Genomic DNA, 7,673 nt, shown 5'->3' with positions numbered 1-7,673 from the left:
CCCAGGAAACCGCACCTCCGCCTTCTTCCAGGCTATCCACACCGTCTGTCTGCGTGCAACGAGCACTTGGGCTTTGACCACCAAGGATTAGTTTTGCCTTCGGGTTATATGGAGACAGACAATGTGCTCCTTTGTGCCGTGCTCGTTTCAGCAGGTGCCTGAGGTGCGACCACATGCCTGCGTGTATCGGCGCTCCTCCCGGGCGGTGGGGTTGCTCCCGGGCATCTGCGGTCATCCTGGCATCGGCGCCCCTCCTGGTGTCCGCGGTGCTCCCGGCATCAGCGATGTTCCTGGGCATCTGAGCTCCTCCTGGCGTCGGCGATCCTCCGGCGTCCGCGATCCTCCAGCCGTCGGCTGTGCTCCAGGCATCCGTGGTCCTCCCCGCATTGGCAGTCCTCTAGCATTGGTGCTCCTCCCGGCGTCGGCAGTGCTCCTGGGCATCCATGGTCCTCCGGTGTTGGCAGTCCTCCCGGTGTCCACGATGCTCCCACATTGGTGCTCCTCCCGGGCGTTGGCGGTCCTCTGAGTATCGCTGAGGAGTTAACCAGTCCACAGACCCCATAGGCTGTCCGTTCTCTTGATAGACCTTTGCGTTTGCATCATTCTTACTCTGAATAAAGCTGCTATGAACATTGCTGGACAATTCTTCGTGGACATTATTTTCATTTCTCGTGGGTAAACATCTGGACATACGGTACCTGCGCCATGGTGTTGTATACTTGACAACTGCCAAGATTTTTCCCAAAGTGGTGATAACAGCGTTCATGCCCGTTGGCAGTGCGTGAGGGTTCCAGTTTGTCCACATCTTTGCTGGCATCTGCTGGGGTCATTCTTCCCGTGAGCCGCTCGGATGGGTGTGTGCTGGCACCTCCCTCTGGGTTTCATTTGCATTTCCCTGATGCCTAAGGATGCTGAGCCCCTTCTCAGGTGCCGAGTGGTTGGTCACGTGCCTGTTCAAGTCTTCTCCCCATTTTGTATTGGGTGGCCTCTCTTGATTTGCAGGAACGCAGTACATATTGCGACACAGACCCTCTGACACACCTGAGTGCACTTGGTTGCCTGTCATCTGACGAGCAGGGTTGTTTATTCTTTTAAATTTTTTTTTTTTTTAATGTTTATTCTTGAGAGAGAGAGAGCATGAGCAGGGAAGGGGCAGAGAGAGAAAGGGAGACACAGAATCTGAGGCAGGCTCCAGGCTCAGAGGTGTCAGCACAGAGCCTGATGCGGGGCTTGAACTCACAAACTGTGAGATCGTGAAGTCGGACGCTCAACCGACTGAGCCACCCAGACGCCCCTGACCAGCAGGTAACATTCAATTAATTTTTTCTTTTATGGTTTGTGACTTTTTGTGTTCTTTGAAACATTTTCCCACCCCAAGGTCCTAATGATCTTCTCTTCTGTCTTCTGGAAGATTCAGTTTTACCTTTTGTTTGGCTCTGTAACCCGTCACAATGAGCTTCTGTCTGTGGTGTGAGGAAGAGGCTGACGGCCATCCCCCCCCCATGTGTTCATCCTGTTATTCAGATGTCATTTGTTGAAGGCTCTTTTCTGTCCATCAGATGATAAATCCCCTGGCTGTGTCTCTCTGGGTCTGTTTCTTGGGGTGGCCCTCAATCTATCACCCCAGCATCCTGTCATTTCACTGTGGCTTAAAGTACAGTACAAACAAGTCCCTTTTGTTCTACATATTTTCTACTTTTTCAAAATAAAATTGTTTTGACTGTTCGCTTTAGTTTTAGAGTCAGCTTGTAAAAATCTACCCCCAAAAAAGTCTGCTGAGATTTTAACTAGAATTGCATTGAATCTATTGATCAACCTGGGGATTTTCAAGCTGCCACAACACTACCACAGACGGTGCTTCAACAACAGAAAATCATTTCCTCACAGTTCCAGAAGCCAGAAGTCAGATCTGGTTGCCAGCCTCTTCCTGGCTTGTGGACGGCAAGAAGCCACCTCTCGTGGGCTCCATGGCCTTCCCTCTGTGTGTACATGGACAGAGACCCCTGCCTACTAGGGGGACACCAATCCTGCCGGATCAGGGTCTGGCTTGTGATGTCACGTGACTGTAGTCACCTCCAAGTACAGTCACCATGGGGGGGCAGTCAGGGCTTCAACACGAGTTTGGGTGAGGGGGGACAGTTCAGTCCACAATGGAGACTTTAAAATCTCGACAATACTGAGGCCGCCGGCCTGTGAACACGGGGTGTCTGTGTCCAGACCTCACCACGTTACAGTTCTCAGTTCTCTTGCTTATCCTAAGTGTTTCATGACTTTCCTGCTGTTGTCACTGTCATCTTTAGATTTAACTTCCCATGTGTTCCAGTGTGGTTAACATATATGTAGCACTGATTTTGTTTATTGATCTCGTATCCTGTGACCTTTCTAAGCTCATTTGTTCTAGGCGCTCTTTGGTAGGTTATAAAGCATTTTCTATGTGCGCGATTGTATCACCGGCAAACAAAGGCCATTTTGCCTTTTCCTTTCTCATCTCTATGGTTTTTATATCTATTTCTCCCCTTCCTGTGTGGGTAAAGCCTCCAGCACAGTGTGAACCAGGAAGGGAAGAAGGAAGTCCTGGACTCGTTTCAGATCTCAGGGGGAGGTGTGGTCTCCTGCCAGGAAGGACGCGAAAGACGATGTCTGCTGTACGTTTTCATGGGTGCAATTATCAGGTTAAGGAAGTTCACTCCTTGTTCCCTGAGTTATCATCACGAGGGCATTTTGAATTCTATCAAATGTTATTCTCTTCGTCTAATGAAATTACTACAGGATTCTTCTCCTTTGCTTTGATAATGAAGGAGACAGGGAGGACTACACGATGGACCTTGAGTGGTGGACCAAGCCTCCCCTTCCTGAGACAAGCATCACTGGGTCATGGTGTAGGTTTCATATATCGCTGGATCTGACTTGCTGGTACTTTGCTGAACAAAGTGTCCATGACGTGCACTCTATTATTCTTTTAAGGTCTGTAAGATATGTAGTGATGCTTCCTCTCATTCCCGATACTGGTCATTTGTTTCTTCTTTTTTCTTGATGTCTACCCAGAGGCTTATCAATTTTGCAGATCATTTCAAAGAAACACCTGTTTGATTTTTTTCCCCCTACTGTTTCCCTGTTTTCCATTTAATTGATTTCTCTTCTTTACTGTTTTCTTCTTCCCGCTTATTTTGGGTTTAATGGCTTCTTTTAAATTTTTTTTTAACATTGATTTGTTTTTGAGTGACAGAGACAGAGTGTGAGTGGGGGAGAGACAGAGAGAGGGGGAGACACAGAATCTGAAGCAGGCTCCAGGCTCCGAGCCGTCAGCACAGAACCCAATGTGGGGCTCGAACTCATGAACTGTGAGATCATGACCTGAGCCAAACCCAGCTGCTCAACCAACTGAGCCACCCAGGTGCCCCTCTTTTTCTGGCTTAAGGGGAAGATTAGATAACTGCTTTGGGCCTTTCATTTCTACTATAAACCTCCCGTACATTCTTTTTTTTTTTTTTTTTTAATTTAATGTTTATTTATTTTTGAGACAGACAGAGCACAAGAGTGGGAGGTTGCAGAGAGAGGGAGACACAGAATCCGAAGCAGGCTCCAGGCTCCAAGCTGTCAACACAGAGCCTGATGCGGGGCCAGAACCCACAAACTGTTAGATCATGACCTGAGCCGAAGTCGGACGCTCAACCGACTGAGCTACCCAGGTGCCCCTGAGTACATTCTTATGTTGTTTTTATTTTCATGCATTTCAAAATATTTTATAACTTCATTGTGATTTTTTTTTTCCTTTGACCCATGGATTACACAAGTCTGTTAGCTAATTTTCAAATACTTGGAGACTTTCCAAATCTTTTTGGTATTAAGTTCTAATGTAATTCTGTTAGAAAATCTACTGTGTCTGGTTCCGACCCTCTTAAATTTGTAGCGATTTGTTTTATGTCTGCCCTGATAAGTGTTCTGTGTGCACTTCTAAACAATATCGTCTGCCATCGGGTGGAACGTCCTGCCAAGTGCAAACCAGGTCAAGTCCACGATGGGCGGTTAGTCTCTCCTACCCTTCCTGATCTCCTCCCTGCTGGTTCTTAAAGCTTACAGATGAATTTGTCTATGTCCCCTTTACGTCTGCAAGCCTTTGCTTCATTTATTTGTAATTTGTTATTAGGAGCAAGCACCCTAGCTGCCAAAATCTCTTATAAAGTCCACTTTGTCTGATGGGGGTCCGGCCAGTCTGGCCCTCATCTACTTAGCGTTAGTATGTTACATCTTTCTCGATTCTTTTGCTTCCAATCCAAGTCAAATTTGAAGTGAGTTTCTTGTAGACATTATACACTCGAGTCTTTTTAATTCAGTTGGACAACCACTGCCTTTCAATTGAGGTGTCTAGTCCGTTGACGTTTAATGTAATTATTATTATTGCTGGATTTAAATCTGTGCTCTTTCTATTTGTCCAGTCTGTTTTCTGTTCCCTTTTTTGTCTTTACTTGACACCTCTAGACTATTTAAACATTATTCCTTTTTTTAAAAAAAAATAGTTTTAATGTTTATTTTTGAGAGAGTAAGACAGAGCTTGAGTGGGGGAGGGGCAGAGACAGAGGGAGACACAGAATCCAAAGCAGGCTCCAGGCTCCGAGCTGTCGGCACAGAGCCCGACGCAGGGCTCGAACTCACGGACCACAAGATCATGGCCTGAGCCGAAGTCGGACGCTCAACTGACTCAATCACCCAGGTGCCCCCACATTGTTCCTTTTAATCTTTGACTTTTTAGCTACACCTCTGTAGTTCAGTGTACATCTTGAACTTCCCACAAGGGCCTTCTGCACCCTGTGATACACTGTTACGCTTTCAATGAGCAGCCAATGATTTAGAAAAGAAATTTAGAACAAGACAGATCTTCTATTTACCCATATTTGCCGATCCCAGTGCTCCCCCCAGCTTTTGTACATGTAGGTTGGCATCTGCGTTTGCCTTTCATCTGAAGAGCTTACTGTACCGACGCTCCCTCAGTCGACCTGCGGACGAGGAATTCACTCAGCCTTTCTTTGTCTGAAAGTGCTCTATTTCAGCTTAGTTCAACTTTGGAGGGGTATTTCGTGGCATACACAATTCTGGGTTGACAGTTTTTCTTTTAACTCTAGGTTTCATGCCATTCTCTTCATGCCTGTGGTGTCCTGGCCAAGAACTCTGCTGCTTGCTCTTTGTAACTTCGTATGAGGCCCCTCCTCTTCCACTCCTGTTCGTCACTGCCTTCCCACACTTTGATCGTGACGGCCTTGGATGGGCTCGTGTTCCTTCTGCTGGGGTTCATCTCTGAAAGTCCCAGTTGGTTCTACCATATCTTCCAGGCCTCAACATACTCACCTGAGCTAATTCTATGTATTCGGCATTCAATACTGGCGCCTGTTGCGTGCCCGATATCGTGAAACAAAACAAAGATGCCTGTTCTCGTGGAGCATGTTTTCAGAGCAGAGAAAAGAAGGTACTAAGATTACAAACCTCGTGTGACAGGAAGTCTCAGTGCTTTGAGTGCTGCTAAAGCAGAGTTGCCTGAGGAAATGGCAGGAGGAGGCTTGTTACACAGCCAGCGAGGGCCCTGCCCGGCTGGGAGCGGCCTTCCAGGCAGAGGGGCTGGCCCCCCCAGAAGCCGGCCCCCTGGAGCAAAGCAGCCAGCTGGGGGCAGCACTGAGTTCCACCCTGGCTGGGCGAGGTGAGTGGACTCGAGGGGTGTGAGGACAGAAGTGGGGGGACAGGAGGCGGCTGCCGGGCCGCGGAAGCAGAAGGACTGACATCCTATCGGCTAAGACGAGGGCGGTGGGCAGGAGACGGGACCGGGCCGTGCAAACATCCCAGGGCACTGGGGTGGACGCGGGTGTCGCAGGAAGAGGATGGGGCGCAGGGCAAAGCACAGACAGCTGTCTCCGGGAGTCCTGCTGCAAGAGAGGACCAAACCCGGAACGGCTGGGGGAGGGGCGGCATGCACACAAGGCTTTGGTTAGGACAGGAGAAACTGCTCTCCTGCCGCTGAGAACAGTCTAGTGGTGCAGGAACACCGAACCACGGCAGAGACGGAGGGAGGCTTGCTCGGAGCGGACCGCGGGCCGGGGTCAGGCGCCCCGCGAGGGCCGGCGTGTTTTCCGCTTTCCTTTTCTCTTCCAACAGCCGCTTTTTTGAGAGAGAATTCATGTACCATAAATGCCACCGTTTGAAAACATACGACTCAGTGTTTTGTAATGGTCACGCGCCCCCGTCTCCACGCATCTGCCCTTTCTGGACGTTTTACGTAGGTGGCATCACAATATTTGGCCCTTTTGTCTGGCTTCTTTCAGTGCCCTGCTTTTAAGGTTCATCCACGTTGTGGTGTGAAGCACAGACCCCACCGTCTCCTGACGGACACCTGAGCCGTTCCCACCTTTGCCACTGAGAGCCCCACTGCTGTGGGCCTTCAGGTCCAGACGGTCCTGTTCCAGTGGGCCCTGTCTTTGGTGCTTTCCTCCCGTTCTGCAACCACCGGAGAGCCTAGAAACATCCAACCAGCTCGCTGTGCACCGGTGGAGACCCCCTCAAAGAGCCCAAAGCACGGGGGTGGGGGCCCAGTACCTGGGGTGAGGCAGGCCTTCCTGAAGAAAGGGCGAGACAGGAGCCAAAAGGGGTGATGGCCCCTCAGCCCTGGGGTGGAGGACACACAGCGCGCAGGCTCTAAGCAGGGGCGAGTGAGGCCACCAGCCTGGCCCCTAGAGGACCCTGGGGTGCAGCAGGCCGCACAGGTGAGGAGGAAGCAGCTCACCAGGGCCGGGAACGTGTCAGGAGCAGACCCCCAGGGCCCTGGTCGGCCCGCTGGCCCCCGAGCCCACAGCCGCGGAGCCCGCGGAACCCCAGGTGCGCACAGGCCCGGCGGCTCCGGGCTCGGGCCGCACGAGGAGCGAGTCGCAAACCCGAGGTGTCCCCAGACTGAGTGAGGGGCCCCGGCGAGGCCAGCCGCAGCCTGCACTGCTCAGGGACAGGGGCGAGGGGTGTCCTGGGGAAGGACGGAGCCCGGCAGGGGCCCAGGCCAGCGCCTCCACTAGGGGTGCGGGCACCTGCGCGGAGTCCGACCACAGGGCGGGGGACTAAGGCCCGGCGCGCCGGCAGGTTCCCGGGGCCGGGTCGTGTCGCCCCTCCCGCGGCTGCACACGCTCCTCCGGGGACCGCCCCTTTCCACGCCGCAAACCCCCCCACCTCAGCACCAGGAAAAGCCCCGGCCGGACCCCGGCCCCGGGGAACCCCCCGCCCCTAGACCCCTGTGGGTAGCACGTGGGAAGCGGGGGCGGGGGGAGGGTAGTCTCCGGCGCCCCCAGTAGAAACGTGCACCGGCTCCCACCCGGGCCATCCCGTCGCGATGGCAAGGACTGGGGATCGCAAACCCCTAGACTACCGCGGCATGGAGACCGAGCTCGCACCCCTCGGGCCCGCTCCGCGTCGCCCTGGCAGCCGGGCACACGGCCCCTTTAAGGACCTGCTGCGCCCGCCCGCTTCCTTTTTCTCTCTCTCCTAAGCAGTCCGGACCTGCCGGGAGCGCGCCTGCGTCACCGCGCAGGCCTCGGCCCCTCCCTGGAGCTCGCGCCTCCAGGGTCAGGGAGAGCCATTGGCTGCCGAGCTCGGGGGCACGTGACAGGAGGCGGGTTGGGCCTCCGCCGGAAGGGGCGGGCTAAGGT

The sequence above is a fragment of the Acinonyx jubatus genome, chromosome B1, assembly GCF_027475565.1.
Source record: "Acinonyx jubatus isolate Ajub_Pintada_27869175 chromosome B1, VMU_Ajub_asm_v1.0, whole genome shotgun sequence".
In the NCBI taxonomy this organism is placed as follows: Eukaryota; Metazoa; Chordata; class Mammalia; order Carnivora; family Felidae; genus Acinonyx; species Acinonyx jubatus.
Note: the sequence above shows the minus strand (reverse complement) of the source record.